The following is an 11,805-nucleotide window of genomic DNA, read 5'->3' as shown; positions in this document are numbered from 1 at the left end:
AAATTGGTTGAATGTGTTATATTTGAATGCACACCGTGTACAGAATAAAACAGATGATCTGGGAGCAGTTAAAAATTGGCAGGTATGATGTGGGCATCACTGAGTCATGGCTGAAAGAAGATTGTAGTTGGGAGCTTAACATCCAAGGATCAAAGAGACAGGCAGGTAGGCAAAGGGGGCGGGGTGGCTCCGTTAGTAAAAAATGAAATCAAATCCTTAGAAAGACGTGATATAGGATCAGAAGATGTAGAATCCTTGTGGGTAGAGTTTAGAAACTGTAAAGGTAAAAAGACCCTGATGGGAGTTATACAAAGACCTCCAAACAGTAGACAGGATGTGGGATATAAATTACAACAGAAGACAGAAAATGCAATGTTATAATAGTCATGGGGGATTTCAATATCCAGGTAGGATGGGGAAAATCAAGTTGGTGCTGAATCTCAAGAGAAGGAATTTGTAGCATGCCTACAAGATAGTTTTTTAGATCAGCTTATTATGTTTGAACCCATTTGGGAAAAGACAATCATGGGTTGGTGTTATGAACCAAATTTGATTGGGAAGCTTAAGGTAAAGAAAACCTTAGAAGACAATGACCATAATATGTTAGAGTTCACCCAGCTGTTTGAGAGGGAGAAAATAAAGTCAGTATTACAGTGGAGTAAAGAGAGTTACAGAGGCATGAGAGAGGAGCCGGCCAAAGTTGATTGGCAGGGATGACAGCAGGACAGCAATGGTTGGAGTTTCTGGAGCAAATTGGAAGGTGCAGGATAGATACATCCCAAAGGGGAAGAATTGTTCTAAAGCGAGGTTGAGGTAACTATGGCTGACAAGGGGAGTTAAAGACAGTATAAAAGGAAAAGAGAGGGCATACAATATAGCAAAAACTAGTGGGATGTTAGAGGATTGGAAAGCTTTTAAAAACCAACAGAAGGCATCTAAAAAAAAAGCATAGGAGAGAAAAAGGTACAATATGTAGGTAAGCTGGCCACTAATAAAAAGGAGAATATTAATTTTTTTCAGATATATATAGAGTAAAAGAGAGGCAAGAGTGGCTATTGGACTGCTGGAAAATGACACTGAAGAGGTAGTAATGGGCACAAAAAAATGGCGGATGAACTTATTAAGTATTTTGCATTAGTCCACTGTGGAAGACACCAGTAGTATGCCAGAAATTCAAGAGTGTCATGGGGCAGAAATGAGTGTAGTTGCCATTACTAAGAAGGTGGTCCTTGGGAAGCTGAAAGATCTTAAGTTTGATAAATCACATGGACCAGATGGACCACATCCTAGGGTTCAGAAAGAAATAACTGAAGAGATTGTTGAGGCATTAGTAATGATCTTTCAAGAATCACTAGATTCTGAAATGGCTTCAGAGAACTGGGAAATTGCAAAAGTCACTACACTATTTAAGAAGGGAGAGAGGCAGAAGAAAGGAAATTACAGGCTAATTAGCCTTACCTTAGTGGTTGTGAAGGCGATGGAGTCCATTATTAAGGACAAGGTTTCAGGTTACATGGTGGCAGATGATAAAGCAGGCAAAAGTCAGCATGGTTTTCTTTAGGGGAAATCTTGCCTGACAAACTGGCAGGATTGACAAAGGAGAGCCAATTGATGTAGTTTACTTGGATTTTCTGAAGACCTTTGACAAGGTACCACATATGATGCTGTTTAACAAGATAAGAACCCACAGTATTACAGGAAATACTAGCATGGAGGGAGCACTGGCTGATTGGCAGGAGGCAAAGAGTGGGAATAAAGGGGTTGGCTGCCGGTAATGAGTGGCATTCCACAGGGGTCGGTATTGACCCCGCTTCTCTTCACGTTATATGTTAATGATTTGGATGGCAGAATTGATGGCTTTGTGGCCAAGTTTGTGGACGGTACAAAGAGAGGTGGAGGGGCTGGTAGTGCTGAGGAAGCAAGGAGTCTGCAGAAGGAGTTAGACAGATAGGGAGAATGGGCAAAGAAGTGGCAGATAGAATATAGTGTAGGGAAGAGTATGGTCATGCACCTTCATAGAAGGAACAAAGGCATAGACTATTTTCTAAATAGGGGGAAAATTCAGAAATCAGAGGTGCAAAGGGATTTTGGAGTCCCTGTGTAGGACTCCCTAAATGTTAACTCGCAGTTTGAGTTAGTAGTAAGGAAGGCAATGTAATGTCAGCATTCACTTTGAGAGGACTAGAATATAAGAGTTAAGTATGTGATGCTCAGGTTTTATAAGGTATTGATCAGACTGCACCTGGAGTATTGTGAGCAGTTTTGGAGCCCTTATCTAAGAAAGTACTGTATGTGCTGGCTTGGAGAAGGTCCAGTGAGGTTCACGAGAATGATTCCAGGAATGAAAGAGTTAACGTGAGGAATGTTTGATGGCTCTGGTCCTGTATTTGCTGGAGTTCAAAAGAATGCAATGGGGTGCGGGGGGGAAGCTCAGTGAAACCTATCAAGTATTAAAAGCCCTGGAGAGGCTGTTTCCTACAGTGGGGACTCTAGTATAGGAGGACATTCTGTAGAACATAGGAGGAATTTTTTAGCCAGTGGGTGGCGAATCTGTGGAATTCATTGCCACATATGGCTGTGCAGATCAAGTTATTGGGTATATTTAAAGTGGAGGTTGATAAGTACTTGATTAGTAAGGGTGTTAAAGTTTACGGAGAAAAGAGAGGAGAATGGGGTTGGGAAGGATAATAAAGCACCCATGATGAATGCTGGAGCAGATTTGATGGCCTGAATGGCCCAATTCTGCCCCTACATCTTATCATCTTATAGAACTAAAGAATAACATTGGAAAGAAGACATACGGTAGATGGGAGTAGTAATTCGGTCCTCAAAACTATCTCTAAATTGGACAAAACATAAATGGGGAAACATTAAAGGAAAATTAAAGTAAAAGTAAAGGAAAGGAGTTTTGCAATTATCAGTGGTAATTTTAATCTGATTATTAATTAGATAAACAGGCACTGTGAGAGATGGGTTTGTGGAGTGCATAAGGGATTGTTTCTTGGAGTAATACAGTATGAACATAACTAGGAACACACACAAAATGCTGGAGGAACTCAGCAGGCCAGGCAGCATCTACGGGAAAGAGTATATTCGACGTTTTGGGCCAAGACCCTTCACCAGGACTGGAGAACAAAAGGAGTCAGAGTAAGAAAGTGAGGGGAGGGAAAGAAGCAACAGGAAGGGATAGGTGGGGGAAGAGGGGTGAAGTAAAGAGACAGGAAGTTGATTGGTGAAGAGAGATATTGGGCTGGAGAAGGAAGAATCCGGTAGGAGAGGACAGAAGCCATGGAAGAAGGAAAGGGGAGAGGAGCACTAGCAGGAGGTGATGGACAGGTAAGGAGATAAGGTGAGAGAGAGAAATGGGAATGGGGAATGATGGGGGAGGTAATTATTCATAATAATAAGTACTTTATTAATCCCAAGTAGGAAATTCTTTCGTTACAGCAGCAACTTTTAAAAACACACTTAGCAGTATGCAGACTTAACTAATAGTAAAGTACAGGATAATAATACACATCTCTATCCGCTTGGACGAACTTGAAGCAAGGTATGGTAGCACTATGGGCTGGGAAATGCACATGTAGCAGGCCTCAGTTAAGCACAAAAACACTGCACTCCTGGAATTCGCCCCCCCCCCCCCCAGGTCTTAATCAGTGTGCCAAGCTCATCCATCATATTTCCCAAGGACTTCACATTTCCCATGATGATCGCGAAGATAGAAGGTTTTTATTCCCTCTTCTTAGTCTTAACCTTAGCTCTGGCCCTGCCGCCTCAGCGTCGTCTCCCAAGCTCCCACGGGATCTCGGGCCACACTCTGGCAGTAGCATCGGTTTGCATAGCTCGATCAGCCAGTTTCTGAAATAAACAGAACCTTTGCTCCAAACACAATGTAGCCATCACAAACAGACCCACACACAATAATCCAGAATTACCAGAAGTTCAAGAAATCGATATTTATGCCATCAGGTTGAAGGACACCCTCCAACTTGAGTGCAGCAACACCTTATTTTCTGGCTGGGTAGCCTCCAACCTGATGGCATGAACATCAACTTCTCTAAGTTCTGGAAAATTTTGATCTCTGCAACAAGATAGTGGTAGTTTTAAATCATTTGGTGAAATTAAGATGGCGCCAAATGGCTGCCTCTTTTAGTTCATCTGCAGAAACAGCTTAAATTTCTCTCTTTAATGTTTCTTTCTTCTTTTTCAAGGTGGCTGGGGTTCTATCGGGGTTGCTGATCTGCAGCAGCATGGCAATAAGTTCCCTTTCTTGGAGCTCCCTCAATGACTGGCCATGACGTGCCCCTCAGCTATGTGGAGTACTTCGCCATGTACTCAACATGAGCCTGAGGCTCCGGAGGGTTCCTGTACTGTGGAAGATGTCCTGCCTTGTCCCTGTGCTGAAGATGCCGCGCCCCAGCGGCCTCAATGACTACAGACCAGTGGCATTGACCTCCCACATCATGAAGACCCTGGAGAGACTTGTTCTGGAGCTGCTCCGGCATATGGTCAGGCCACACTTAGATCCCCTCCAGTTCGCCTACCAGCCCCAACTAGGAGTTGAGGATGCCATCGTCTACCTGCTGAACCGTGTCTACGCCCACCTGCACAAGCCAGTGAGCACTGTGAGGGTCATGTTTTTTGACTTCTCCAGTGTGTTCAACACCATCCGCCCTGCTCTGTTGGGGGAGAAGCTGACAGCAATGCAGGTGGATGCTTCCCTGGTATCATGGATTCTTGATTACCTGACTGGCAGACCACAGTACGTGTGCTTGCAACACTGTGTGTCCGACAGAGTGATCAGCAGCACTGGGGCTCCACAGGGGACTGTCTTGTCTCCCTTTCTCTTCACCATTTACACCTCGGACTTCAACTACTGCACAGTCTTGTCATCTCCAGAAGTTTTCGGATGACTCTGCCATAGTTGGATGCATCAGCAAGGGAGATGAGGTTGAGTACAGGGCTACGGTAGGAAACTTTGTCACATGGTGTGAGCAGAATTATCTGCAGCTTAATGTGAAAAAGCTGGTGGTAGACCTGAGGAGAGCTAAGGTACCGGTGACCCCTGTTTCCATCCAGGAGGGTCAGTGTGGACATGGTGGAGGATTACAAATACCTGGGGATACGAATTGACAATAAACTGGACTGGTCTAAGAACACTGAGGATGTCTACAAGAAGGGTCAGAGCTGTCTCTATTTCCTGAGGAGACTGAGGTCCTTTAAAATCTGCCGGACGATGCTGAGGATATTCTACGAGTCTGTGGTGGCCAGTGCTATCATGTTTGCTGTTGTATGATGGGGCAGCAGGCTGAGGGTAGCAGACACCAAAAGAATCAACAAACTCATTCGTAAGGCCAGTGATGTTGTGGGGATGGAACTGGACTCTCTCACGGTGGTGTCTGAAAAGAGGATGTTGTCTAAGTTGCATGCCATCTTGGTCAATGTCTCCCATCCACTACATAATGTACTGGGTGGGCACAGGAGTACATTCAGGCAGAGACTCATTCCTCCGAGATGCAGCACAGAGCGTCATAGGAAGTCATTCCTGCCTGTGGCCATCAAACTTTACAACTCTTCCCTTGGAGGGTCAGACACCCTGAGCCGATAGTCTGGTCCTGGACTTATTTCATAATTTACTGGCATAATTTATATATTATTATTTAACTATTTATGGTTCTATTACTATTTATTATTTATGATGCAACTGTAACGAAAACCAATTTCCCCCGGGATCAATAAAGTATGACTATGACTATGACTATTTTCTAACATTCTCCAGCATGGAAGACACCAGGTGTGGCCCTGTGGATGACCGTTTCCAGGCCGGTGCCACCAACTGAGGGGTCGCGGGAGAACATCAGGATCTTGTGGCAGCTGATGCTGTGGACGGAGGACTCTAGTTGAGCGATTGCTCTCTTCTCTCTCTCTCTTTCAATTGTAGGGGGAGTTTGCTCCTGATTCTTGAGTCAAAGAATTTCAGAATAAAAATTGACATGGAAAACTGTAACATCGTAACAGCGAACATTAATCTTCCCTTTCGCTGTGAAATGTGTGACATCTCTCTGTCTCTTGTTAGTGAGACGGCGAGAGTCTGTGGCATGTTGAACAGTCAGGTAAATAATAGTTTTATTGTTGACTGCAGATCATGGTCTCTCTTTGGGTGTTTTGCTATTGCTTGGTGGATGGTGGGGAGGAGGGCACAGGTTGATGCTTTGCTGCCGCTTGCACTAGGGAGGGGGCTTCGGGGTTCTAACATTCTTCTGTCATTCATTCTTTTGAACTTCTGTTTTTCATGAATGTCTGCGAAGACTAACTATTTCAGGTTTACTGGTATGTATTCTCTGATAGTGGTCATGTGGCCAAGTGGTTAAGGCATTGGACTAGCGACCTGAAGGTCATGAGTTCGAGCCCCAGCTGAGGCAGCGTGTCGTGTCCTTGATCAAGGCACTTAACCACACAGTGCTCTGCAACGACACTGGTGCCAAGCTGTATCGGCCCCTGCCCTTCCCTTGGACAACATCGGTGTCATGGAGAGGGGAGATTTGCAGCATGGGCAACTGCCGGTCTTCCATACAACCTTGCCCAGGCCTGCACCCTGGAGAGTGAAGACTTTCCAGGCGCAGATCCATGGTCTCGCAAGACTAACGGATGCCTTTATTTTATTCCCTGATAATAAACAGAACCATTTGAAAACTTGCTAATGGAACCTGATACAGGAAAGTGTGAGATCATGTACACCAATAAGAATCAAAAGGCAGACTCATATCAAAATGGAGATTGCAAATGAGTGTAGGACAGAGGATCTTCATGCTCATGTTTCTGTGCATGAAACACATAAAGTTAACTTGCAGGTTCAGCAAGAGTTTGGAAGGCAATTGGCATATTGGATTTTAATCTAAATGGGCTACAGTTTAGAAACGGAGAAATGTTATTACAATTTGATAAGAGTGTTGGTCAGGCCACACTTGAAGAACTGTGTACAGTTTTCATCCCTTTATGTAAAAGAGAGTCATTGGAGACAGTCTAGAAGAGACTCTTACCTACCTACTGCCCATTACGCCGCTGGCATTTAGGGCAGCAATGAAGGTCCTCCATGACCGGCAGTGCTTGGGGCTTCCTTCATTGTGGGAATTGCTCGGATTCAACTAATGTCAGTTCCAGGTGAAGACTCAGGAATACCGTCGCACTCAGATGTAGAAGGATTCTTCATTGCTGTTTCCATAACAATTTTGTTTTACCAGTCTTTTTGTTAGCCCTGAGCTGAATCCCCGAACCTGAGGACCGGTGGACCAGTCTGGCCTCTACCCTTTCACCTGTTTGGCATGGGTGACCATACCAAGAGCCAAAGCATACAGTCCTGACTCCAGCCAACATAGCTCTCTGGCTCACTGAAGCACGCAAGCCTCCAAACCCAGCAACAAAGTTGTGGTGCTCTTGGAGGAGAAAAGACTCACTTGGTTGATTATTGGGATGAGATGATTGTTGGAATACAAGCATTAGGTCTGTATTCTTTAGACTTTAGATATTTAAAGGATACACAAGCTCTACAACTCTAGGATGAAGGGTGTTCTTTTGAAACATATACATAAATCCTATGGAAAGTCATAGATTAAATGTTGGAATGTTTCCATTCATTGAACGAAGGGCCAAAATTTGAAAATTAAAAGGCAGTCATTTAAAACTGAAGTGTTGATTAATTTCTTCTCTCAGGGGGTGATGAATCTGTTTGAATCCCCAGGGAGTTGTAGAGACGAGCCCACTGGAGATAGTTAACAAGGAATTAGATACATTTCTGAACCATCTGGGTGCTAGGGGGATCTGGTACAGAAAAGGAAGCCTGGGGTAGATTATCAATGTTCAATAGGGTGGTGGGGCTTGCAAATTACCCCTGCTCCTATTTTCTTCTGAAATTTTTGGATGGAGTCAGTGAACCCCCATCATTAGACAGGTGACACAAGCGATTCTGCAGATGCTGGAAATCTTGAGCAACACACACGTAGGGTCTCGGTCCGAAATGTCGACTATGACTTCCCTCCGTTGGCTGACCTGTCGAGTCCCTCCAGCAGTTTGCGGACGACCCTCAGCATCGAGACAGGTAACAGACTCGACATCCCCGCGCACTCAAGCAGAACGAGCGGACGCTCGGTGTGCGCGCTGACGTCACGGGGAGCGCTTGGAGATGGTGTGAGGGTTGACGTCGCGGTGTTTTGAAAGGAGGAAGAAGGAGAGAGGAGTAGGGGCGGCAGTACGGAGGAGCGAGGGCGGTTTCTGTGGGCGATTGATGGGCAGCAAATGTCGTTCAGCCTTCGCCAGGTCCGCTCCAAGCTCAGGCAACCGAGTTCGAAGGCAGCGAGGGGCGGGGAGTGGTAGCCGAGCTTCGTTCCGCGTAGCTGTGTGAGCGGGAGAGGTCGGGCGAAATATGAGGGGGGAAGGTAAGGCCTCAGCCAGCTTGGCTCAGCTCACAGGGGAACGGGCACCCACTATTTGGGGCACCACATCCCACAGGATTACCTGCTGAACATCACACGCCGCACATCAACAGTCGCCCACTTCTAAAACAATTAAAATCACGCTGACTGTAAAGTAAATTCCTGTAATGTTCGCAGTTCAAAATTACAACTGAAGTTTGAGTCATGGATATTTCTCAGAAAATTACCCTGTATAAGTAGGAGTGGAAAATCTAGGGCGAGATCTTTTACAAATGTATTGCAAAGGAAAGTACAGGATCATGTGGCAAGTGCCACAAGTACCATATGACATTATAAATATCTGCTGCAAATGCAGATTGCATTTAAAATTGTAAAGGATGTAAATACGGTATTTTATAAACTCTCAAAAAATATATACAGATGAATATATGTTCTAAAGCAAGTAACAGCGTAACCCCTTGACAAAGGGAATAGGATGAAAATGCTGAAAATCAAAAATAAAATGTGTATCGAAAGCCTAGTAAGAATAACATGTTAAGAGCAAACTTCATGAAATTTGTTATAGATATGTCTGTGATTGTTTGGACTTGAAGTAGTTAGCTTCATGATGGGATGTATCTGTAGGCTGGTGGGTATGAAATTGAACCCAGTGTAAAGAAAAAGTTTATCATTTGGAAATAAGTCTGTATCTAAAAATTATAGGACTAATGTGAAATATCAATTTATATGTAAAGTATTTGAAGTAGTCAGAGTGGTTTTTGGTGTATTGACACAAAAATCCCTTAAAGGTGTTTGGTGTGATACCCTTCATAGTGCGAATGCACATACAGGTCCTCTCTAACTTAAGAAAGCCCAACTTGCATACAATTTGTACATATGAGCATTTGTGACACTGGCATTGCCAACTATTTCAGGCATCATTTGCTAAGTTAGAGCTCAGTTCACGTCTGCATTTCTGACTTGCGAACTGTGGGTTATGAAGTATTCACAGGGACAGGAGCTGCTGTAATGTGGGAAGTACCTGTACACTGGAGGGTGAGGAGGCAGATATTTGTGTACTCCTAACTGGAGATATTCTTTGGAAGACTTAAGGATTCTTTTTAATAAGTCACTTCATTCGCTTTTACTTAAGGTGAATGGATAATATGACCTCTCAGTTATTGACACTTGTTGCTGAAAATAAAGGCAGGATAAGGACTGAGTTGTTATGAGCTCTGAGGTTTGTTTTTATGGATCTGCCCAGCCTCTTAAGCGTCATAGCATATCAAGACCTGGAGCTTTTCCTGAATATCTACCAATGATGGTGGCCATTGTTCATGTTTAAATTAGGATAGTGGGTTTTTGAATAGTGTTTTGAGTGTCATCACCTCCACCCTGTGAGGGTAAGAAAAACACCACAGGTTGACTTCACTGATGTCCCATTGAGGAGTTTACGAGTTAAATGTGATAACAATGTTGTGACTTCAAGTGACATCAAGCAACTCATTTAACACTGAATTTGGAATTTTCGCAACAGAGCATTGACTGACTCATTTAGGTGATGTAGGCTGAAAAATGACATGCTGTTAATAAGGTTAGTACTTTGTGTGAGCCCATTCAGTTACTGTTGTCAGGTTACTTGACCTTGGTAGTTTCAGAAAGCAGCTCAATATCTTCATTTGAGCAATTAGTGATGGTAAATTTGAGTATAGATTTTCATTTCACAGTTATTGAATTTTCAAGGAAAACCAGGTGAAGTGAAAGGACAGAAGAGTTGAAGCTAAAAGTTCACGAAACTAAGAACCAGATCTGTGAATGTATTCATTGGAAAAAGAAACTTGGTTTTGGGTAAGAATATACAAAAATTGAAATGCAATAAAACATCTGTATAAATAGACCAAGGTTGGAATACTTCATCCTGGTTTGGAAGAATGTTGAAACAAAATGGGTGCATTAGATTTGAGAAGATGCTGCTTTGTAGTAGTTTCAAAGAGTTGTAGAAATGTCTGTTTGTGTTAAAACATATTTTAACAAAGGTGGTTAAGAATAATTATGATACGAGGCAGTATAGATAGAAACAAATTAGAACCCCAGTATGGGAGGAAATACAGACAGTACCATTTATTTGAACAAGTTCTTTTCCATGTAATTGCGAACTAGTTTGGGATTGCTTTTGATTGAGAATCCTAATGCTGTCTGTTGCTTATGATTTCCTCTGCACTTGGGATCCCTGTGATGTCCTCCAGTGGAGTAATACAAATTTGCAGCTGTTATCAGCAGTTGCACTTGGGAATCTGCCCACTTCATGTGCTCCAGTTGAGTTGGTGCAGTAACTTTGATTTGAATGGAGACAAATGGCTGTCAAAGGCATGATTGAGTATTAGGTACCTTCCTTAATTAAAACCCATGTAAATTAAAAGATTGTTTTAGTATTTATTAAGTATTCTGAAATATTTTTTGTTTAATTTTTGTATCTTAACATCGTGTTTGGATATTCCTTATCAAATAATGGTTCTCCATTATTTGTGATAGAGGAGATTTAATTTAGCTAACTGTCAACTATGTTCTTCAGATGCTCAATCATGAGTGGTTTGTTCTGTTTCCTCACCCCACTGTGGTGGTTTTGGCCTTGTTATTAAGGGAGGACCAGGACATTATTTAGGAGTACGTTGACACTGTGCAATCAGACATTTTTTGCTGCGTTCCTCCCATATTTGCTGTGTGTTGCTTCTGGTAATTTTTGTGTGTTTTGGCTGGAAAATCTGTTCAAGAGGCCCAGAATGAAGGGGTGAAGGCAAAAAATACGACTGTAATCTTTTTCCCCCCACGGAGAGTTTTGAAGCTATGGAATACATTTTACATGGACCATATCAACATTCAAAAATAAATTAAATGTGATAGAAAAAAAAATGGGTTAATTGAAAGATTGTTACTCTTTTTGTCTGGAATAATGATAAGTAGCAGACTTTTCATTTCGATCCCAGTGACTGCACTGTAAAACTTAATAATTAATGTGAAATGGTTGGACCACATCTGGATAGTATGGGTCTATGGAGCTGAGGTTTATTGCAAACTTTTGAAGTCATAGTATTGAAAAAATCATATGAAATTTGGTGTGACTATTTCAATCCAAATAGTGGGAAAAATACTAAGTGAATTATTGTCAATAGGAAGTCCAAATATTTGTAATTTATTGCTAATTCTACACTATAATGCTCACTGAATGATATGCATTATTATTAGCAAATTGTCTGTAACAAATTTGTAACATTTATTGTTTTCAGGGATGTCTTTCTACATAGACAACATTTGCTGCAGTGTTGATGTATGATGGAGATAATACTGTTGAATAGGAAATGAAGATAGAGGGATTGGTGAGTATGGTGACAACTTAAAC

The 11,805-nt window shown here is 42.6% G+C and overlaps 1 protein-coding gene across 3 annotated transcripts in view; it reads left to right on the top strand.

Annotated features, from left to right (window-relative positions):
* The first annotated feature begins 8,165 nt into the window (after positions 1–8,165).
* Positions 8,166–11,805, top strand: part of phf20l1 (PHD finger protein 20 like 1) — a 122,480-nt gene continuing 118,840 nt past the window's right edge. Inside the window, exons 1-2 of one of the 3 annotated variants that reach the window (XM_072259743.1) lie at positions 8,166–8,313; positions 11,693–11,782. The gene's annotated coding sequence lies outside the window, so the exon portion shown is untranslated. Of the gene's footprint in view, positions 8,433–10,170; positions 10,257–11,692; positions 11,783–11,805 lie in introns of those variants that run through there. The other 2 variants (XM_072259738.1, XM_072259748.1) reach the window with 2 other exon arrangements.

The sequence above is a fragment of the Mobula birostris genome, chromosome 1 (assembly GCF_030028105.1).
Source record: "Mobula birostris isolate sMobBir1 chromosome 1, sMobBir1.hap1, whole genome shotgun sequence".
In the NCBI taxonomy this organism is placed as follows: domain Eukaryota; kingdom Metazoa; phylum Chordata; class Chondrichthyes; order Myliobatiformes; family Myliobatidae; genus Mobula; species Mobula birostris.
The sequence above is the reverse complement of the archived record's forward strand: the minus strand, read 5'-3'. Positions and strand labels throughout refer to the sequence as shown.